The sequence below is a fragment of the Pristis pectinata genome, chromosome 23, assembly GCF_009764475.1.
Source record: "Pristis pectinata isolate sPriPec2 chromosome 23, sPriPec2.1.pri, whole genome shotgun sequence".
In the NCBI taxonomy this organism is placed as follows: domain Eukaryota; kingdom Metazoa; phylum Chordata; class Chondrichthyes; order Rhinopristiformes; family Pristidae; genus Pristis; species Pristis pectinata.
In genome coordinates, this window is record NC_067427.1 from 3,482,752 (window position 1) to 3,506,765 (window position 24,014).

The window sequence follows — 24,014 nt, forward strand, 5'->3', positions numbered from 1 at the left end:
GGTCACAACATTTCCTGTTTTTATTTGAGATTTTTGGGACCTGCAGTGTTTTCAATCAATGCCTCTTTATGTGAATTGCCTCTAGAATTTTACCTGACAAATACCTTAGGACATTGCACTGCATTAAAAGGCACTATGTAAACACATGCTTTCAGAAGGCCATCTGTTCAGGTCGTCCATAAGTGGCAGAAGGAGCGGACCACCTGACAAACTACCCACCCAGCCCACTGGCCATCACCAACCATTTGTGGAAGCAAATTTTACACTGTCTTCATTAGCCACCTTACCACCCACAAAATTGACATTGATCCCAGGGGACTGCTGAATAAGAAGATTAGAAGAGAGTAGCTGAAGATGGTATTTACCTGAAAAGTGATAACAGATCACTCAGATCTGAGCCTCTTAGTTGCCGAAACACTGAATGGCTTTGTGAAACAATTGATCATGTACCATAAGAACAGTCACACGTCATCACTAGCCTAAGTTTCTAACATCCTTGTAATTAATTCTACATTTGAACATTTGCATAGAAGGAGCAGAATTACAGACATTAGCATGTTTCAGCAGACTCTTCCACTGACAGCGTAATACTGTTCTTTTTCCCAGTACTTCTAAAATCATCTGCATTGCATAACATCATTTTCTATAGGCAGTCTACTTTTCCTACTGAGCCAACACTTAATCTTATGCTTGAAGTGTTTAAGATAGCATGCCACTGGGTGAACAAGGAATCCTATTATTAAGATGTAGCCGAAATAATATAGCCATGTCTATTCTTTTCTTGATGCACAGGTTTATTTTTAAACAGTGCATTTAAAAGAACTATTTTCCCCAAATCTGTTTGGAACAACAATCAGAAGCTATTTTGCTCAGGCTAGAAGTTAATAATACTAAATAAAGCAAGTGTTCCTAATGAAAAGTGTATTTGTAACATTAACATTAAGGAACCCCTAAAAGCTCCAAACACAAAGAACCTGGATCCAGTGGCAAACTAGTTGTGCTCATTTTTATCTTGGCAGACAAGTACAGACTTAGCTTTTTCAGATCCACTATTGTGAACGTTTGCAGAAGTCATCTCAATCCAAAACAGTGAGCAGCTATACAGCAGCAACACTGTACAACTTAATGTCATCACATTGCTTTGAAAGTATGTCAAAGTAAGTCTTGCCCACAAAATAGCTGAAGAAACTTTGACAGGTAATCTCCCCTCTGATCCAAATGGCAAACCAGACAAGGATTTTGAACGTTCCCAAATTTTAGATGCATTCAAAAGCAAAGAACGAAAAACTTAAAAAAAAATTGAAATAAATTATTTAGAACTTTTAAGACTGAAAGAATGTAAATATCTTTAATTAGCCTTGTTCACACAGGCACATCTTTTCATTGAAATTAAAGGTCTCATTGGTCTGACCCTGGCAGATTTTCCAACATAATTCCTGGGGCACTGCCACACGTTCACATTCTGCTGCTGGAGTCCAACATAACTTCCTGACACTTAAAGGTAAATATCAGGAAGTTATGAAAAGAACTGCCTACATTTCCAAGTTTCAGTATAAATGAAACAACAAAATGGGAAATAAAGAACATGAGGTATTGTTTCTAAGTTTCTCATAGCGTGCATTTTCATACTAGCACAATGAAAATAAAATAGTACCCTTCACAAAGTAATAAAGAAGTGTCCACCATATGATAACTTTTTTTAAAATAACTACTCAGAAATAAAGCAAAGGCCATGAAAAAAGCTCAAGAGTCTTTGATTGGTGCTTGTGTATCCTCTTTTGTGATGCTGTAATCAAATAATTCATTTTTAACAATGTAGTTCAAAGAAAAATCAACTTGCATTTATTTAAGACCCTTCAAGGACATCATAAAATGCTTAATAATCAATTGTAGCCAATGTTGTAATTTTCTTCTTCTCAGGCAGTCCCTTAGGGTTGAGACACAAGAGCTCCTGCAGATGCTGGAATCTGGAGCAACACACACAAAATGCTGGAGGAACTCAGCAGGTCAGGCAGCATCTATGGAGAGAAATAAACTCGACGTTTCGGGTCGAGACCCTTCATCGGGACAGGAAAGGAAGAGGGCAGGAGCTGGAATAAGAAGATCAGGGGAGGAGTACATGCAGGCAGGTGATAGGCGAGTTCAGGTGATAAGCGAGTTCAGGTGAGGGGAGGGGGAGATAGGAGGGTGGGGGTGGGGGAGAAGAAGCTGAGAGGTGGTAAGTAGAAGGGTCAATGGGCTGAAGGAGGAGGAATCCGGTAGGAGAGGGCAGTGGACCATGGAATAAGGGGAAGGAGGTGGGGAATAGATAGGCAGGTCATGAGTGAGGGGATAAGGGTGGGCAGGTCATGTGGGCAGGGGAAGGGGAAAGAGAAGGGGGCCACAGGAATAAGGGAAGACAAAAGGAGAAAAAAAAAGGAGAGGGGGAGAAGAAAGGAGGGTAGGAGTTACCGGAAGTTAAAGAAATCGATGTTGAGGCAGTCAGGTTGGAGACTACCAAGGTGAAATACGAGGTGTTGTTCCTCCAAGCTACGTCTGGCCTCAACATGGCAGTAGAGGAAGCCATGGATAGACACGTCGGTATGGGAATGGGATGTGGAATTGAAGTGGATGGCAAATGGGAAAGCCTTGCTTTTGTGGCGGATGGAACGAAGGCACTCGACGAAGCAGTCACCCAACCTCCGTTGGGTCTCATTGATGTAGCGAAGGCCACACGGGGAGTGCTTGCAACTGCATTAAGTGCTACACCTTCCCCGTCACCACCACTCAGGGCCCTAGACAGTCCTCCCAGGTGAGGCAATGCTTCACTTGTGAATCCGAGGGTGTCATTTATTGCATTCAGTGCGGCCTCCTCTACATCGGTGGGGCCTGACGCAGATTGTGTGTGTTGCCCCTTAGGGTTGAGGATAGCTTGCTTCCTTTACAGTTCTCTGCGTTATTATGCATAAGAATTAAATGGGATCCAGCCACTCTGCCACACATGGGGCAGGAGGGTCTTGAAGGAGCAAGTTGATTGGATGTCCTGCATTCCTTCTTCCATTCTTGCTTGATCTCTGTTCTCCCAAAGAGACCTGAGGTACTCAGTGGCTCATGGATGCTACTTTTTAATCTCAACCAGTGACATGGCTAGGGATTCCTAATAATCAAATGAGGTCATTTTTCAATAAGGTTTTAAGAGAAAATCCTTGAAGCATTTTCTCTATTCTTAAAGACTCTTGCCTGACAAGAGCGCAGAGTGATGCTTTCTAAGCAAAAAAAAACCTACAGGTATTGGAAATCTGAAACAAAAGAAAATGCCAGAAATACTCAGCAAGTCAAGCAGCATCTGTGGAAAGAGAAACATGAGTCAACCTTTCAGGTAATGACCCTTCATGAGAAATTGTCTGAACCTCTGAGTATTTCCAGCATCTTTTTATTTTTGTTGCCCATTTCTAGAGTCTGGTGTCAGGAATGTGGACAATGTGACTGGGCACAGTAGTTGGCTGACCACGATTAGAACCTCGATGCTGGGCACATCAACCTAGAAGTTGATGTTGGTTCAACTATTCTGTACTGAGTTTGGAAGATTAGTGGAGAAAGCATTGGTGGTACTGCTCCAGTAGTTTGAGGTGCGTGCTGCAGGTTATACCCATCTCTGAAGAATACTGAAGGGCCCAGATCACTGCTGCCCAGTAGGCCATGAGCTTAATGCTGGGCTTGAGTCTTGGCCTTTAAATACATTTTTCTCAGACAACCAAAGGCTTTGCTGACGTGCTGGATTAAGAAATGTAGCAGCCAATTTACAGATAAAAACTCCTACAAACAGTAATGTTAAATCCCGCCGCTGTCTGTAAGGAGTTTGTGCATTCTCCCATGTCTGCATAGGTTTCCTCCCACATTCCAAAGATGTACAGGTTAGGAAGTTGCGGGCATGCTATGTTGGCACTGGAAGTGTAGCGACACTTGCGGGCTGCCCCAGAACACTCTAAGCAAAAAGATGTATTTCACTGTGTGTTTCGATGTACATGTAACTAATAAAGATATCTTATCTTATCTGAAATGATCAGCAAATTCTATTTTAGTGATGTTAGTTCAGTCCAGGACACTGGGGGAAAAACCTCTTACTTCTTCAATGAGAATTTAAATTTGTCATTAATATAAGAGATATCCAGAAACACCTAGTCATGCTAACATAAAATAACCTTAATCATAAATGCCTGTTTTCATTTCAAACATTGTATATCCAGATCATTAATCTGGCCATTACCAGGCCAGATTATCTGTTTTAATGTTTTATTTTAAGGCATACAACATTAATGATAACAATGATGCACCAATATAAAACTCAAAAGCCTCAGGTTCAGAATATAGTGTGCAACAAGAAAGACTTTGCACTCTTGGCGATAGATCAATGTAAATTCACCAACATCATGATGAGTCTGAGCAAGTACAAATGCAGATATGAACTATCTTTCTTCTTATCAGGACAATCCAGATTGCAAGGCAATATATTTCACAGGATAGGCAGAACTAACCCATTTCTACTATCAAGGACCAGGGGCTGTAGAGAGATTAAATCAAAAGATTTAGAACAGGAACCAGGGAAAAAGATGAGATGCAGGACGAGAGAACTCACATAGAGGATTAGATTAATGCAGAACATACGTCAACATTCAAGATTATAGATTGGGGTGGTGAAGAAAAAGGGACTAAATGAAAGCTGGCAGAGAGGATACAGGAATCGGTTGGTTATATTTGATCAAAACTATTTAATTGTGTGATAGCTGAACACCAACACAAATTGGATTGGCCAAAAGGTCTGTTTCTGTGCATGAATGCCTGTGCATTTCTACTACAACCATCAGTGATCTTTTAAGAATGACATGATAATTGCTTTTCAAGTGTTTTAAAAATCTTTTTATTAAATGATTCTAGTTGTAGAAAGAGTAGTTAGAAATTTGCAGAGTTCAATCAATGTCTTTACACAGTCATTTGTTGCTCACCTGGCCCCATACACACTGATCTATCTGCAGGCTTCACCTCAGCTTGCACCGTTACCTTGTATGTCTGTGCAGAACTCACCTTCTCTGAACATGTTAGAAGATATTTTGCCCTGTAAATACATCCTTATGTTGGGTGAGAATTAAAACCATGATTACCCCAACTTTTTCTAATTTAAAAATTAATTATGATTAATTTTGGAAAAACAAACACATAACTTAGGAGGAGTATAATTAGGAGGCATCTCAAGCCTATTCTACCACTTAATACAATCATGGCATATCTAATTGTAACCTCAACGCTGCAGTCCCATTTACCAGCAGTAAGTTTTCACTCCCTTGCATCTCAAGTGCCTACCTATCTGTTGCTGACAAATATTCAGACTCTAGCTCCACTGCCCTTGGGGAAAAAGTTCCATAAATTTTTCTTTTAAAACACTGACCTCTAACTAAATTCTTCCCCAAGATGAAGCATCATTTCCACTTCCATTCCGACAAGACCACTTAGGAGCTTACGTTTCAATCAAATCACGTCTTGCTCTTCTAAACTCTGGCAGATACAAGCCTACCACAAGAACTTAAGAAATAGGAGCAGAAGCCTTCCTCCTCATCCTTTGAGTCTGTTTTTTTATTCATCACGAGCATGGCTGATTCACCACCATTTTCCCGCACTAGATGATAATGTGGGAAATTGGATCAGCAGGTTTGCTGATGACACTAAGATTGGAGGCGTAGTGGACAGTGAGGAAGGCTTTCAAAGCTTGCAGAGGGATCTGAACCAACTGGGAAAATGGGCCAGAAAATGGCAGATGGAAATTAATGCAGACAAGTGTGAAGTGTTGCATTTTGGAAGGACAAATCAAGCGAGGACATACACAGTAAATGGTAGGGCACTGAGGAGTGCGGAGGAACAGAGGGATCTGGGAGTTCTGATACATAATTCCCTGAAAGTGGCGTCACAGGTAGACAGGGTTGTAAAAAAGGCTTTTGGCATCCTGGCATTCATAAATCAAAGTATTGAATATAGGAGTTGGGATGTTATGGTGAGGTTGTATAAGACATTGGTAAGGCCAAATTTGGAGTATTGTGTGCAGTTCTGGTCACCTAACTATAGGAAGGATATCAGTAAAATTGAAAGAGTGCAGAGGAGATTTACTAGAATGTTGCCGGGTCTTCAGGAGTTGAGTTACAGGGAAAGATTGAACAGGTTCGGACTTTATTCCTTGGAGCGCAGAAGAATGAGGGGAGATTTGATAGAGGTTTACAAAATTATGAGGGGTATAGACGAGTTAATGCGAGTAGGCTCTTTCCACCTAGATTAGGAGAGATAAGTACGAGAGGTCATGGCTGTAGGGTGAAAGGGGAAAGGTTTAGGGGGAACTTCTTCACTCAAAGAGTGGTGGCAGTATGGAACGGGCTGCCATCTGATGTAGGAAATGTGGGCTCACTCTTAAGTTTTAAGAATAAATTGGATAGATACATGGACGGGAGAGGTCTGGAGGGTTATAGACTGGGTGCAGGTAAATGGGACTAGCTAAATAACGTTTCAGCACAGACCAGAAGGGCCAAATGGCCTGTTTTCTGTGCTGTAGTGTTCTATGGTTCTATCCCCATATCCCTTGATTCCCTTAATCTATCATCTGTTTTGAATGAACTCAACAAATGAGCTTTTACAGTCTACTGAGGTGCAAAATTCCAAAGATTCACCACTGCTGAGTGAAGAAATTTCTCCTCAGCCCAGTTCTAAATAGCTTACTCCTTATTCTCAGACTCTCAGCCTCCCTGCATACTGGCAAGCATCTTTTTAAGTTTCAAAGAAAACGTCCCTCATTCTTCTAAATGCTACAGAGTACAGGCCTAGGCTGCTTAATCTCTCTTCATGTGGCAAACCCACCATTCCTGGAAACAATCTAGTGAATTTTTGCTGCATTCCTTCTACAACAACTGTATCCCATCTTAGGCAGATAGAAACTGTACACCATGCCCTATGTGCGATCTCACTAGGGCTCTGCACAACTGCAGTAATACTTGATTACTCCTATATTCAAATCCTATCATAATAAAAACTAACTTACCATTTGCCTTCCTAATCACCTGCTACAGCTGCACACTGCTTTCTGTGACTCATGAACAAGCACACCTCGGTCTCTTTGGATATCAACACCATCCTATCTCGACTGCGTTTTGTATGCCAAAGTGAACGACCTCACATTTTTCCATTATATCCCATCTGAAATGAACACAACCACTCATTTGGCTTGTTTATTCCTTTGCTGTCTTTTTGCATACTCCTCGGTACTTTCACACTTACTTGAGTATCCTTAGCAAACTCAGCCAAATTGTTGATATGGATAGGGAATAGCTTTGGCTTCAGCACCAATTCCTGCAGTACCCCATGATTCACAGCCTGCCAACGTGAAAAGGACCTGTTTATTCACTTTCTTTACTTTCCGTCAATAACAAATTCTCAATCCATGTTAGCGTATTACCATCAGTTCTGCGAATTTTTGACCAATTCCTATGCAGAAACTTACCAAAAGCCACCTGAAAATGTACGTACACTACATACACTGGTTCTCCCGCATAGATGGTCACATCCTCAAAAAAACTTCAGCAGATTGATCAAACATCATTTTCCTTTCATAAATCCATGCTGACTCTGCTCAGCCCTATTATTCTTTCCAAGGTGATCTGAGTTTGTACATTCTCCCCGTGACTGCGTGGGTTTCCTCTGGGTGCTTGGGTTTCCTCCCACATTCCAAAGATGTACGAGTTAGGAAGTTGTAGGCATGCTATGTTGGTGCCGGATGCGTGACGACACTTGCGGGCTGCCCCCCAGCACATTCTATGCAAAAGATGCATTTTGCTGTGTGTTTCGATGATTAGCTACAGATATTCTTACATATAAAAGATTGATTTTATGAAAATAATTTGTGTGCAACTATCTTCCACATGCTCAACTTTCTGTAGGAATTGTCCTGCTTTTCTTGGGAGAAGTCATGCTGTTTCCATCATAAGTTATTTGCTCCGCTCATTAGGCAGACTTTATTTCTGAGTAAACTTATTTCATTTGCTGTACAATCAGCTGTGTTCTATGAGCCCAGTCATATGCTCAGTCCTGCCTCCAGTTCACTAGCTGACACAATATTGCTAAGAAGCCCTCAATGACACTCGACTTAACCACATATTTCAAGGAATGTTAATTATAGGAAAAGGTAGTGACATTCAGCCCATTAAGTCTGCATCAGCTCTTTGGAAGTGGAATCCAGATAAGCTCTACTCTATCCACCTGTTTTGTTTTTGATACTGCTTTTGAAAGCTCATGAAAATCAAAAACCGCAGATGCTGGAAATCTAAAATATAAACAGAAAATGCTGAAAATACTCAGCTTATCAAGCCGCATCCATGAGAAGAGAAATAGAGTTAACACTTCCTGTTTTTATTCTTTTGAAAGTACCCGCTGAATAACAAAATATTAAAAGGTCTTATGTAAGCTTGTTAACAGCAAAAGGGATGTCAGGTAACTGGTATGGCCATTTAAGGGTCAAAATGCAAATCCAGTGATATGAAGCAGAAGGCAGAAATTTACAAGGAAGGAATGTATTCCAGAGTAACAGTAAATAAGCATGCTGAGATATAAAGAAGATAAAAATAGATGAAGAGATGGTACCAGAAAGATATTTAAAGTGTACGTTACCTCATTTTGATGGAATTTATCCACATTTCTGAGGAATGCAAAGGTGGAAATTGGGAAGGTGCTGGCTGCAAACTTCCAATACTATTTAACTACAGAAGTAAATGATTGCAAATGATTCCACTTTGTGAAAAAGAGGCAAGGATAAACCTGTCAATTCCAGGAAATAAATCAATCGGTGATGGGAGAACTTTTAGCAACAATAATTCAAGAAAAAATTAACAGCTGTTTGGAGAAACATGGATTAATAAAGGAGAGCAAACAAAAAATTGTCAATGGCGAATCATGCTTAGCCAAATTTTATTTTGGTGAGGTATCAGAGCATCTGGATGAAGTGCAGTTGTGAGTACCGATTTTCAACATTGACTGCTAGGTTATTTTTAACAAAAGTGGAGCTCATGAGACAAAAGAGAAAGGAGCAACAAGGATACAAGATTAGTCAAAGGGAGCTGAGGTGAGTAACTTTTTCAGACTGGGAGATACATAGCAAGGTTCTGTAGGGTTTAGGACTAGCAAGTTTGCCGTTTTTGATATAATGACCACAAGGGCATATTTTCAAAATTTGCAATTCACCAGTATTTTGGAGGTGAAACAAAATACTACTAAGCAAATATAGGCAAGAAGCCAGACTAAAGCAACAGGTAAAATTCACTGCTCAGTAGTGTGACAGGATACATTTTGGTAGAAAGAATGAGAATGCAAACTTAATGGCATAATTTTACAAGGTGTATAAGAATAGAAGGGTGTGTCCAAGTCTTTGGCTGTTTTAGCAGCATCTGGATTCCTGGTTAATAAATCAGAATTAGGTTTATTATCACTGACATATGTCATGAAATTTGTTGTTTTGTGGCAGCAGTACAGTGAAAGACATAAAGACATAAAAATTACTACAAGCTACAAAAATAAATAGTGCAAAAAAAAAGGACTAATGAGGCCGTGTTCATGGACCATTCAGAAATCTGATGATGGAGGGGAAGAAGCTGTTCCTAAATCTTTGAGTGTGGGTCTTCAGGTTCCTGTACCTCCTCCCCGATGGCGGTTATATGAAGATAAGATATCTATTAATTAGTCACGTGTATATCGAAACACACAGTGAAATGCGTCTTTTTGCATCCCAGGTGGTCAGGGTCCTTGATGATGGATGCCGCCTTCATGAGGCACCGAGATGTTACTACCAAGGAGTACAGCAGAGAAAAATAAGGGGATATTTGATAGAGGTGTTTAAAATCCATGAGAATTTAGATCAAACAAAGTGAAACTGTTGCCAATGGCAGAAGCATGATAACTGGGTTTAAGATAATTGGGAAAAACAGCATTTTTTTATAAATGCAAAATACGTATAGGATATGTAACTGGTATGTTCGAAAGAGAATAGAATAAATAACAAAATAAAATTAAAACGGGGGGGGGTGTCTGGGTAAAATATAGAGGAGCAAGACTAACTGGATTACATTTTGAAAGTCATAGCATTGATTCAGATGGCCCATGTTGTAATAGTCTATGCTGAATTGGCCATTTGTACAGAAGGGAGCTGACTCAATGCAAGATGGGCAATTGTTCTGCAAAAATCCCAGATAATATTCATCTAATACCTTTTATCATTTACTTGTATTGATTGGATATTGATGATTTGGATGAAGGGACCAAGTGTACTCGAAGCAGATTTGTTGCTGATAGAAAGGTAGGTGGGTTAGCAAGTTGAGAAGAGGATATAAAGAACCCACAAAGGGTCATAAATATGTTAGAGATTGGGCAAGAAGCTACTCAATGGAATATTATCTGGGAAAATGTAAGATTATGCACTTTGCAAAGAAGGACGATAAAGTAAATTATTAATTAAATAGAGTGAAATTACAAAATGTGGCCATACAAAGGATCTGGGGATCCTTGGTATGAGACAGAAAGTCAGCATGCAATTATACCAAGGAATTGAAAGACTAATGGAATGCCAGCCTTCACTGCAAGAAGTATAGGGTATAAAATTAGCCCAGTTTTGCAGCAAGTTTCCAGGGTGTTGGTGAGACAGCACCTGGAATATACTTAAGGTTGTTTCTCGAACTGGAGGCCCATGACTACTGGTTTGCCTCAGGGGTCGGTGTTGTTTGTCATCTATATTAACGATTTGGATGAGAACGTACAAGGCATGGTAAGCTTGCAGATGACAGTAAAATTGGTGGTGTTGTGGACAGTGAAGAAGGTTATCAAGAAATACAGTGGGATCTTGATCAGAGGGGATCACAAGAGGAATGGGGCCTGAGTAGGCTTGGAACAGAGACTGTTCAATGTAGCCAATGAAGAGGCAGACATAGCTGGGGCCCATGCAAGTGCCCACAGCATAGCGTCTTGATGAGCTCGGTAAGTGGGCCAAGGAATGACAAATGGAGTTTAATTCAGATAAGTGCGAAGTTGCATTTTGGAAAGTTAAATCAAGGTAGGACTTTCACAGTAAATGGTAGGGCCCTGGGCAGTGTTGTAGAACAGAAGGATCTTGGAGTTCAGGTACATGGTTCCTGAAAGTGGCGTCATTGGTAGACAGGGTGGTGAAGAAGGCTGGCCTTCATCAGTCAAGGCTTGAATACAGGAGTTAGGATGTTATGTTGCAGTTGTAAGACATGTTGGTGAAACCGCACTTGGAGTATTGTGTACTGTTTTGCCCACCCTGTTGTAAGAAAGACATCATTAAACTGGAAAGAGCGCAGAGAAGATTTAGGAGGATGCTGCCAGGACTCGAGGGCCTGAGTTATAGGGATAGGTTGGGTAGGCTAGGACTTTATTCTTTGCAATGTAGGAGACTGAGGGGTGACCTTATGGCTGTGAATAAAATCATGAGGGACACAGATAGGATGAATGCACTAAGTCTTTTTCCCAGGGTTGGGGATTCAAGAACTGGAGGGCACAGGTTTAAGGTGAGAGGGGAAAGATTTAATAGGAACTTCATGGGCAACTTTTTGTTTTGTATACAGAGAGTTGTATGTATATGGAATGAGCTGCCAAAGGAAGTGGTTGAAACAGGTACAATAATAACTTTTAAAAGACAGTTGGACAAGTACCTGGATAGGAAAGGTTTAGAAGGATATGGTTCAAACATGGGGAAATGGGATTAGCTTGAACGGGCATTTGGTCAGCATGATGAGTTGGGCCAAAGTGCCTGTTTCTCTGACTTTGGTCTTGCTATTTAAGGAAGAATGTCCTTTCACTGAAGGCTGTGCAGAGAAGGTTCAGCATGATGACTTGGCAGGATGAAGGAGTTGACATATAAAGCAAAGTTGAGCAGGATGGGCCTATGCATGAATATCAGGTGATCTTATTAAAACATACAAGATTCTGGAGGAGATTGACAGGGTACGTAGACGCTGAGAGGATGTTTTCCCCTAGTGGTGTCATCCAGAAATAGGGAAGTAGTTTCAAAATGAAGAATTGTCGATTTGAGCAAGAGATGAAGAAGAATATCTGCTCTCAAAGTGAACCTCTGGAATTCATTGCCTCAGAAAGCTGTGAAGACGGATTCATTAAATGTTTGTCAATCGCCAACTTGAATATATTCAAACTACAAGGAGAAAAGAGGAACTGAAGGTGAGGCCAAGAATGGATCAGCCGTGATCTTACTGAATGGCAGAGCAGGCTTGAGGTCGATTGACCTACTTCTGCTCCTGTTTCTTATATTCTTGTGGTTCAATCTTCAAAATCTATTGCAATGATTTAGTTGAGGGAACTATTAGTTATATATATATATATATATATATATATATATAAAAGCTTATTGATGATGCAAAGCTGGATGGCAGTGTGGGAAATGAGAGGAGGCGGAAAGGCCTCAATGGTAATATAAGCAGGCTAAGTGTATGGGCAAGAACATGGCAGATGGAGTTTAAGAGATGATACGGGATTTGATTAAAACACAAGATCCTGAGGGGTATATGTGAAGAGGACGTTTCCTCATTTGTGAAAATCTTGAACTAGGGGTTGCTGCTTAATAAAAAAAAGGGTCATCAATTTAAGACAGAGATAAGGGAAAAAGTTTTCTTTCAGAGGGTTATGAGACTTTGAAACTCTCTTCATCAAAGTGCAATGGAAGCAGTGTCTCTGAATATTTTTAAGGCAGAAGTAAAGCGACCTACTGCTATTTCTAATTTGTATTTTCATATGAATATAATGTGGAAAAATGTGAGGTCTACTTTGATAGACAAAGTAGAATACTGACACCGCAAAGAAGTCAGAGGGTAAAACGGGCATCTCACGATAGAGGAATGGACAGTATGGATCGCCTTAAAAGATTTGGAGGTAGCCATATCCAAGGATGGTTAATGGTTTGTGGAGTTCTCAGAGAATAAAATATAAGCAAAGAGATTGAGCACAACTCGAAGGAGTGGATCTCCAGGATTGATTGATCATATGCTTCTGAATCAGGAATTGTTTTAAGAAGCCACCGGTGTGAAATAAACAGAACCACAGGTTGAAATCAGATCCTCAAGAGATAAGGAGCAATATCCCAATACAACATACTCTCAGTTTCACTAAGCAACAGTAATTTATTGGGAGGTTAGGTCCCGTTACTCAGAGACAAGGTCTCAGAGGGCTAATAAATTGGAAGCAACAAAACAATGGCCAACTGGTTGTGGTGAGATAAGAAACAATGGGTCCACTCTAAGAAATCTCCAATGGCATGTCGGACCTCACTGGCAGGGAGAAGAACTGGCCATCGCTATGGTAATACAAGATAACAGGAGCTTAGGTTGCGGCAGAGAAATACCTAAGTGATGAGACTTGCTCCCACATGCAGCAATCAATTCCATACTTCTCTCTGCTTGATTGGCTCAGTACCAATAACTAAAATGCTACATAACTGGCAAAGTGGAAACAGACATGATATTTAACAACCTGTATTCCAGCTGAAATGGGACAAAGACAGATGAAACAGGTCAAACCTGAACTGTACCATCAATGTGCTGTATCACAAGAGAACAAGGAATAAGTGGGTCTTGGAAACAGAATTTAATTTCTTACTGAACCCTGGAACAACATGAGAATCTGGGATTGCAGAGGAACCCAAGGACCAACATTGACAAGCAGAGACCCTGATTTGGAGAACAAACAGAAGCCACAAGTGTGACTAAAACCCATGACCACTTGTCTTGATGGATAACATACTGTGCAAGCTGCAAGTGTTTGTACTTTGCTTTTTGTAAGTAATAGTTTGAATAAAGCTCAATATAAGAGTCACATTATTGGTGAATGGTATATGTGCAACTGTAACACCACAATCGAACACACACAAGAAAAAGATCAAAAGATTTCTGTATAATAATGCAATCAAGGGATATGGAGTTAGTGCAAGAAAGTGGTGCTGAGGTAAAAGATCTGTCATCACCTTAATGAATGACAGAGAAACATGAGGAGCTGAATAGCCTATTTCTGCTCATATTTCTTATGTGCTCTTACGAGATCCACAATGAGACTCTGGTCAATGTGGATCACTACGAAACCTTGAAAACCACTCCTCAGTGAAGGCAAAATGATGAAATCCACCATCACCTCCAATGCACCACCAAAGGCTTCAGCCACCAGAGACCAAAGCCTGAAATCCAGCTCCAGGCTCGTGGTCTCCCAAACAGCACTGATCTCTGACCTCCTGTTTGGCAAATGAACATGTGTAATTAGCAAGTATGTTAAAGTACTGAAGTACCACCAAGGCCTCTGCAAAATCTTCCAAATCCTCTGGCAGGATAGGTGAACCAATATCAGCACCTTCTCCCCTCACAAAATCTTGAGCATTGAGGCTCTGATCTGACCATGCTCGAACAGCTTCAATGGGCAGGTGGTGGAAGAAAATACAAAGTTGGAAGTTCAACTCTGGCAACAATTGTTACAGATTATTTCTGCTTTATGCTAAACTGAAAGCGCATTTTTCTCATATTATCTTGCTTTATTAAAAAAAGCAACTATTTTAGAATATAGAACACCACAGCACAGTACAGGCCCTTCAGCCCACAATGTTGTGCCGACATTTTATCCTGCTCTAAGATCTATCTAACCCTTCCCTCCCACACAGCTCCCCATTTCTCTGTCATTCATGTGTCTAAGAGTCTCTTAACTGTCCCTAATGTATCTGCCCCCACAACCTCTGCAGGCAGTGTGTTCCACGCACCCACCACTCTGTGTAAAAAAACTTACCCCGACATCCCCCTTATACCCTCCTCCAATCACCTTAAGCAAGCATTTCCTGCAAAGATTAAAACCCTTAAGATCAGAAAGAACCACATATTAAATCTGCAAGGCACCTGCATTATCCATAAATTTTATGAAAACCAGTAGGCACCCAAATCTTATAAAAAAAAAGGTAAGTACATTCACCACTATACAGACTCAATTTACTTTGAAGAATTAGCTTTGGAAAGTAAATTCTTTTGGCTCTAAGTGCTACCAAACCTTGCCTTTTTGTGCAAGGCTTGAATGCATTTAACCTCAGATGCACACAGTAAAAATTTACAAGGAAACTGCAGTGAAAGTGATGAATTAGCAGTCCAATCTTCTTCAAAAGTGCTGCATTAGTATAAAATCCAAAGCCAAGAGAACTGAAGCAGTTGAGAGTGCACCATTTATTACAAAATAACAAATGCTCTCCTTTATGTTCAAGTGGGCACGCAGCCATTATCTTAGGCTCAGCTTGCTGACAACCAACAATGTTCACTCGTCTTAAATATATATGTAGCCTGGTAATGAATTAACTCAAACTCTACGAACACACAAACTAGGAGCGGAAGTAGGCCAGTCAGCTCCTCAAGCCTGCTCGCAATTTATTTAGATCGTGGTTGATGTGATTGTAACCAAATTCCCATCTACCCATGGTAACTCTTTAACCCCTTGCTTATCAAGAAGCAATCTACCCCGCCTTAAAAATATTCAAAAACTGTAAATTGAGCAAGGGAGTTCCATTGACACAACATTTGAAGAAAGAATTGTGCCTCATATCCAGTTTAAATGCATGTCCCCTTACCTTTAAATAGTGACCACAAGTTCCAGATTCTCCCACAAGAAGAAACATCCTTTCCACAATCACCTCTCAAGATCTTGTATATTTCGGTCAAGTCATCTCTCACTCCACCTGAACCACGCTGGGACCAGAGTCCTGGCGAATCGCAAAACTAGGGCTGTGGATAGGGCTTTAAACTAAATAGTAGGGGAGGTGTGTTAAAGTCATTCCGCGCTGTAATAAAGCAAAGACAAACAGAACCAAGGAGCGTACAACAAGCACTTTATTTTTCTTTTGCTAGCGGGAGCGAGGGATACAGAGAAAGAGTAAACAGTGTAGCCCGAGCTCTGTATTGATACTCACTCAAAGATTCAAATGCCAGGGTCCCTCTTTTATACTTAAAGCAAAGAAGCCTATGTGCTAAGTTTCACATAGCAAGCTATGCTAACAATATTTTTCTTAATTATAATGATTTACTTCTTCCTTCATTATCTGTTATTTTTTCTTATCTTTAAGCACTTGTAACCCAGCAGCAGTTCATCATGTTACAATCTGAAGTCACAGACAGCTCCAGGCTCCAAGGATAACTGCTTATCTCAACCAGCTTGCAGAGACAAGGGATACTCCTCAATTAACTACTTCTTTGATTTACACAGGGCACCTGGATACATCATGCACCTCTACTATAGTCATGCCGTGGTTAAGCCATAGCAAGCTGAACAACATTAACCCTAACATTCTCAGTTACTTTTACAGGTGGGTTCAACAGATTGGAAAAATATGGATAAAGTAAAAGGGAAGGAGAGTGCAGGAGACGTTACTGAAGTCTCCCGAATAAAAAATAAGGCAGAAAGTTTAGAAAAGGATAAGAGTTTAATTTCAGGTAACATGGAGACAAATTTGAGAAGAGGGGTGGTGAATACAGGTCTGAAGGTGTTATATTTGGATGCATGCAGTATATGAAACAAGGTAGGTGAGCTTATAGCGCAGTTAGAAATTGGCAGGTATGACAATGTGGGCATCACCAAGTTGTGGATGAAAGTAGATCACAGCTGGGACCAAAGCATCCAAGGATACGCACCCTATTGAAAAGACAGGCAGGTGAGCAGAGGGGGTGGGGTGGCTCTGTTGGTAAGCAATAAATCAAATCCTTAGTAATAAGTGACATTGGATCAGAAGATGTAGAATCCTCATGGGTAGAGTTAAGGAACTGCAAGGGTAAAAAGACCCTGATGGGAGTTGTATACAAGCTTCCGAATAGTAGCCAAGATGAGGGGTACAAATTACAACAGGAGATAGGAAAGGCACGTAAGAGAGGCAATGTTACGGTGGTCATGAGGGACTTCAATATGCAGGTAGACTGGGAAAAAAAAATCAGGTTGGCTCTGGATCCCAAGAGTGAAATTTGTAGAATGCCGACGAGATGGTTTTTTTGAGCAGCTTGTGGTCAAACCCACTAGGGAAAGGCAATTCTGGATACGGTGTTGCACAATGAATCAGATTTCATTATTAGAGTTTAACGTAAAGGAACCATTAGGAGGCAGTGATCATAATATGATAGAATTCACCCTGCAGTTTGAGGGGGAGAAGCTAAAATCAGATGCATCGGTATTATAGTTAAGTAAAGGCATGAGAGAGGAGCTGGCCAAAATTGACTGGATACCTAGCAGGGATGACGGTAGAGCAGCAATGGCAGAAGTTTCTGGGAGTAAATTGGAAGACACGGGATTATTTGAAATACAAAGGTAAGCTAGTTAATAATATAAAAGAGGATACCAATAAGTTTTTATATATAAATAAAAGAACATTGGCCGAAGTTAGCATGGTTTCCTTAAGAGGAGACAGATCTGTTGGAATCCTTTGAGGAAGTAACAAGCAGGATAGACAAAGGAGAGTCAATGCATATTGTTTACTTGGATTTTCAGAAGGCCTTTGACAAGGTGCCGAACAGGAGGCTGCTAAACAAGGTAGGAGCCTGTGGTATTACAGGTAAGGTACTAGCATGGATAGAAGATTGGCTGACTGGCAAAAAGGCAAAGAGTGGGAATAAAGGGGGCCTTTACTGGTTGGCTGCTGGTGACTAGTGGTGTTCCCCAGGGGTCTGTGTTGTGTCTGCTGCTTTTCATGTTATATGTTAATGACCTGGATGACAGAATTGATGAATTTGTGGCCAAGTTTGCAGATGATGCAAAGTGGAGGGAGAGGTAGTGTTGAAGAAGCAGGGAGTCTGCAGAAGGACTTGGGCAGGTTGGGAGCATGGGCAAAGTAGTAGCAGATGGAATACAGTGTAGGGAAGTGCAGGCCATACACTTTGGTAGAAGGAATAAAGGCATAGACTATTTTCTAAACAGGGAGCAAATTCAGAAATCGGAGGTGCAAAGGGACTTGGGAGTCTTAGTGCAGGATTCCCTAAACGCTAACTTGCAGGTTGAGTCGGTAGTAAGAAAGGCAAATGGTATTGGTTTATTATTGTTACTTGTACCGAGGTACTGTGAGAAACTTGTCTTGCATACCGATCGTACAGGTCAATTCATTACACAGTGCAGTTACGTTGAGTTAGTACAGAGTGCATTGAGGTAGTACAGGTAAAAAGAATAACAGTAAAGTGTCACAGCTACAGAGAAAGTGCAGTGCAGTAAGGTGTAGGGTCACAACAAGGTAGATTGTGAGGTCACAGTCCATCTCATCGTATAAGGGAACCATTCAATACTCTTATCACAATGGGTTAGAAGCTGTCCTTAAGCCTGGTGGTACATGCCCTCAGGCTCCTGTATCTTCTACCTGATGGAAGAAGAGAGAAGAGAGAATGACTCAGGTGGGTGGGGTCTTTGATTATGTTAGCTGCTTTGCCAAGACAGTGAGAGGTAAAGACAGGGTCCAAGGAGGGGAGGCTGGTTTCCGTGACACGCTGGGCTGTGTCCACAACTCTCTGCAGTTTCTTGCTGTCCTGGGCAGAGCAGTTGCCGTACCAAGCCGTGATACATCCGGATAGGATGCTTTCTATGGAACATTGATAAAAGTTGGTGAATGTCAAAGGGGATATACCGAATTTCTTTAGCCTCCTGAGGAAATAGAGGCGCTGGTGAGCTTTCTTGGCCATGGCATCTATGTGATTTGACCAGGACAGGCTATTGGTGATGTTTACTCCTAGGAATCTGAAGTTCTCAACCCTCTCAACCTCAGCACCGCTGATGCAGACAGGTGTATGTGCATTGTTCCCCTTCCTGAAGTCAATGACCAGCTCTTTTGTTCTGTTGACACAGAGGGAAAGGTTGCTGTCATGACTCCACGTCACTAAGCTCTCTATCTCCTTCCTGTACTCCAACTCATCGTTGTTTGAGATAAGGCCTACGTCGGTGGTATCATCTGTAAACTTGTAGATGAAGTTAGAGCAGAATCTGGCCACACAGTCGTGAGTATATAGGGACTAGAGGGCTGACGACGCAGCTTTGTGGGGCACCAGTGTTGAGAATAGTCATGCTGGAGGTGTTGCTGCCTATCCTCACTGATTGCGGTCTGTTGGTCAGAAAGTCAAGGATCCAGTTACAGAGGCAGGTGTTGTCCTAGGTCTCTGAGTCTGGTGACGAGTTTGCTTGGAAATGCAATGTTAACATTCATTTCCAGAGGACTGAAATATAAAAGCAAGGACGAAGGCGTTGGTCAGACCACATTTGGAGAACTCTGAGCAGTTTTGGGGCCCATACCTAAGGAAGGATGTGCTGGCATTGGAGAGGGTCCAAAGGAGGTTTACGAGAATGATCCCAGGAATGAAAGGGTTAACGTGTAGGTTGCATTCGATGGCTCTTGGCCTTTACTCGCTGAAGTTTGAGGAGGGATCTCATTGAAACCCAACGAATATTGAAAGGCCTGGATAGTGTGGACATGGAGAGGATGTTACCAGTAGTGGGAGAGTCTAGGACCAGAGGGCACAGCCTCAGAATAAAAGTACGTCCCTTTAGAACAGAGATGAGGAGGAATTTCCTAGCCAAAGGGAGGTGAATCTGTGGAATTCATTGCCACAGACGGCTATGGAGGCCAAGTCATTGGGTATATTTAAAGTGAAGGTTCATAGATTCTTGATTAGTAAGGGCATCAAATAATACTGGGAGAAGGCAGGAGAATGGGGTTGAGAGGGAATAATAAAATCAGCCATGATTGAATGGCGGAGCAGACTCAATGGGCCAAATGGCCTGATTCAGCTTCTATGTCTTATGGTCTTCAGCAGATAAAAGCCTAAGTTGTCCAACCTTTCCTCAAAGGACAAGCAGTCTTTTCCAGGTGTTAGTCTAGTAAATTTACTTCTTAACTGCTTCCAGAGCATCAACATTCTACTCTAAGTAAGGCATACACAGTACTCCAGATGTGGTCTCACATGAATTATCTCACTACCTTTGTATTCAATTCTCCTAGCTACAGAATGTTATTGTTTATTGCTATCTTAATAATGTACTGTTCCTGCATATTAGCCTTTCTTGAATCATGCTTGACACCCAGATCCCTCTGTAATCTCTCACCATTTAGATCATCTGCTTTTTTAAAAAATTTTCCTGCCAAAATGGACAATTTCACATTTTGCCACATTATACTCGTTTCCAGATTATTGCTTACTCACTCAAACTATCTATATCCCTTTGTAGCCTTCTTACATCCTCTTCACAACTTACTTTCCTTCCTATCTTTGCATCAATGGAAAATTTACCAATCATGACTTCAGTCCCTTCATCTAAGTTATTTATAAATTGTAAAAAGTCAAGGCCTTAGCACTGATCCACGTGGTACACCCCTGAGGGATACGGCTTTTTGTTTGTTGCAGAATGGTTGTTTGAATGAAGCAGACTACAGGGAGGATGTGCAAACTGTCCATTACACTGTGGCACTGGGGTTGGGGTGGGGGGGGGGAGAGCCGTGGTGGGGTGAAGCATTCAAGTAGAAGTAAAAAAAAGTTAGAGAACAGACACTGTTTTCTGCAGCAAAGGTAGAGTCCTAAACGCTGTGTTGCCCACATGTTGCCAGGGCTCTCTTCTGGATTGGGGGAGAACTTGGAGTGAGAGTGGGAAGATGCAATTGTTTTGGTCCCTTCAGGCACTAACAAAATAGTAGGACCAGGGACAAGATTTTGCTGAGTGATTGTGAGCAGCTCAGAGCAAAATTGAAAAACAGAACCACAAAGGAAATCTTGTGATTATTGCCTGAGCCATGTGCACATTGGCAGCAGGTAATCAAGTTTGGAGACATAAACATGTGGCTCAAAGACTGCTATGGAAGTAATGGGTTCTGATTCAGGGAGTACTGGCACAAGTACTGGGGAAGGGAGAATAGGCCTTCATTTGAACTGCGTTGGAACTGGTGTCCTGGCAAACTGTATGAGTAATGAATAGGACTTCAAAGTAATTAGAGGGGAGGGGATGGTTCAAGTGGCAGAATAAATCAAAAAGACATGAAAGAGCAGGGGACAGGATAGCAAAGTGAATGAAAATCAAACAAAGTGCCAGAAAATATGAGCACAACTGTGTAGCAGGAATTATCCATAGCATTTGTAACAAGATGGATGAGTTGATGGCACAAATGGAATAAATGAGTTTGATTTACTAGCTATTACAGAAACATGGTTACAGGTTGATCAGAACCAGGAACTCAAAATTCCAGGTAATTCAATGTTCCAAAAGAATAGGCAAAATGGGAGTTGGGGTAATGTTATTAATCTCAGAAGGTACTGTGCAATGGATCATGATGTGGAATCGGTTTGGGTGGAAGTAAGGAAAGCAAAGAAGTTGCACACTGGAGTGATCTATAGGTCTCAAAGTGTTATCTCACAATAGGACAAAGCAAAAATAACGAAACAGCAAAAATATGCAAGAAGGGAATTGCAATTATTGAGTGATTTCAATCTGCATCTTGACTGGACTGATCAAAACGGTGATGTGGAAGAGTAATCTTTTGGAGTGTATCAGAGGTTGTTTCTTAAAGTAATATATTACAAAAGCTACCCAGGAACAGGCCATTTTAGATTTGGTCACATGTAATGAAGTAGGATTTACTTATTTTGTAATTTATAGTAGTTTTTATGTCTTTGCACTGTACTGCAACCACAAAACAACAAATTTCAGGTCATACAAGTCAGTGATAATAAACCTGATTCTGACTCTGAAAAGATCTTCTATTAAGGACTCTCTAGGAAGCAATGATCACAACATTTTGGAATTTCAAATACAGTTTTAAGGGCAAACACCTCCGTTCAAAGCTAGTCATCTCAACTTAAATAAAGGCAATTACAAAAGCATGAAGGAAGAGATGTGCAGAGCACACCAGAAAAACAGACTAAAGGAAAGGTCAGTAGATGAGCATTAGCAGATATTTAGCCAGCTACTTCATAACACTCAACAGCAATTTATCCCAATCAGAAAGAGGGACTCAATGAGAAAGATGAACCATCCACTGTTAACAAAGGAAAATATTAACTAAAAATTAGAGCAAAGTGGCAAAAGTTAGTGGTTGACCAGAAGACTGTGATTTTGTTTTAGGAACTAGCAAGTAATATCAAAATAAAAGCAAGAGCTTCTATGGATATATAAAAGGAAGAGAGTAAGCTAAGTGTGGGATACCTGGAGCGTGAGACTGGAGAATTAATTTAAGCCAATAGTTTGGGTCAATCATGACTTCAGGAAGCAGGGTGGAGTACACACCCCTGTATGTATCAATGGTGCTGAGGTGGAGAAGGTTGAGAGCTTCAAATTCCTAGTTTGAGAGTTTCAAGGTCCTACGAGGTAACATCACCAATAGCTTGTCCTGGTCCAACCACCTAGATGCAATGGCCAAGAAAGCACACCAGTGCCTCTACCTCTTCATAAGGCTACGGAAGTTGAGCATGTCCCAGTTGACCTGCACCAATTTTTATAGATGCACTACAGAAAGTATCCTATCCGGATGCAACACAGCTTGGTATGGCAACTTCCTGCCCAAGACCGCAAGACATTGCAGAGTTGTGGACACATCCCAGTCTATCACGAAAACCAGCCTCCCATCCATTAATTCTGTCTACATTTCCCACTGCCTCGGGAAATCAGCCAACATAATCAAAGACCCCGCCCACCTTTGTCATTCTCTCTTCTCCTCTTTCCCATCGAGCAGAAGATACAAAAGTTTGAAAACATACACTACCAGGCTCAAGGAGAGCTTCTATCCCACTGTTACAAGACTCTTAAACGGACATCTTGTACGATACAGATAAATTCTTGACTTCACAATCCACTTCGTCATGGCCCTTGTGCCTTATTGTCTACCTGTACTGCACTTTCTCTGTAACTGTAACACTATATTCTGCATTCTGTTATTGCTTTTCCCTTTGTACTACCTCAATGTACTTATGTTTTGAAATTATCTGAATGGATGGCATGCAAAACTAAGTATTTTTTCCACTGTATCTTGGTACACATGATAATAATAAACCAATTACAGTAAAGGACACTGTAAATATCCCAAGAATGACAGACGGGCTAGTTTCAAACACCAATAAACTTGTAACAACTCCTATCACAAGGGAACACTAATGGGACTAAAGGTTGACAAGTTGCCAGGACCCAATGACCTGCATTCAAGGCTTTTAAAGGAATTGGCTACAGAGAAAGTAGAGCAACTGGTTGAAAATTTTCAAAACTCACCAAGTTCCAGCAAATTGGAAAACCACAAATATCATGTTCTTCTTTAAGAAGGAAGGGAGACAAAAAGCAGGAAACTATAGGCCAGTTAGATTAATATGTTGTTGGCAAAATGCAAGAATCTATAATCACGGAAGAAATAACTAGTCAGTTAGAGAAGCTTAATGCAATTAAACCAAGTCAACCTTGTCTTGTGAAAGGAGAATCATGGTTGACAAATTTGCTAGAGTTAATCGAGGATGTAACAAGCAGATTAGGTGCCACATAAAAGGCTAGTGCACAAGATAAGAGCTCCTAGTATTAGCACCTGAAAACTTATCAGCCCACAACTTCCCTAGTGATAGTAATCTTTCTGAATTCCCAGTTTAGAGCTATTTCTATGCGTGACCTCTACTGTGAAGACTAATGTAAAATACCTCTTTAATTCATCTGCCATTTCCTTGCTTTGCATTTTTTTATTCTCCAGACTCACTTTCTATTAGACCATTACTCACTGTGTTAACTTTTTTCTCCATTAAATATCAACAGAAACTCTGACTACCTGTTTTTTTTTATTTCTGGTCAGGTTTATCACATACTCAATTTTCTTTCCTTATCAATATTTTCCTCATTCTTTGCTGTTTTGTTTTATATTCTGTCCCATCTTTGCTTTTTCTTTTAAGTTTGACACTATCATTAACTTTTTTTAGTCAACCACTGAAGATGGATCTACCCTC

At 40.9% G+C, this 24,014-nt stretch overlaps 1 protein-coding gene across 5 annotated transcripts in view; it reads right to left on the reverse strand.

Annotated features, from left to right (window-relative positions):
- The window catches only part of strbp (spermatid perinuclear RNA binding protein), a 137,266-nt gene that overhangs the window by 70,718 nt on the left and 42,534 nt on the right, over positions 1-24,014 (reverse strand). Inside the window, exon 1 of one of the 5 annotated variants that reach the window (XM_052037338.1) lies at positions 15,668-15,784. The exons of the other annotated variants lie outside the window; for them this stretch is intronic. The gene's annotated coding sequence lies outside the window, so the exon portion shown is untranslated. Of the gene's footprint in view, positions 1-15,667; positions 15,785-24,014 lie in introns of those variants that run through there. 5 annotated transcript variants of the gene reach the window in all.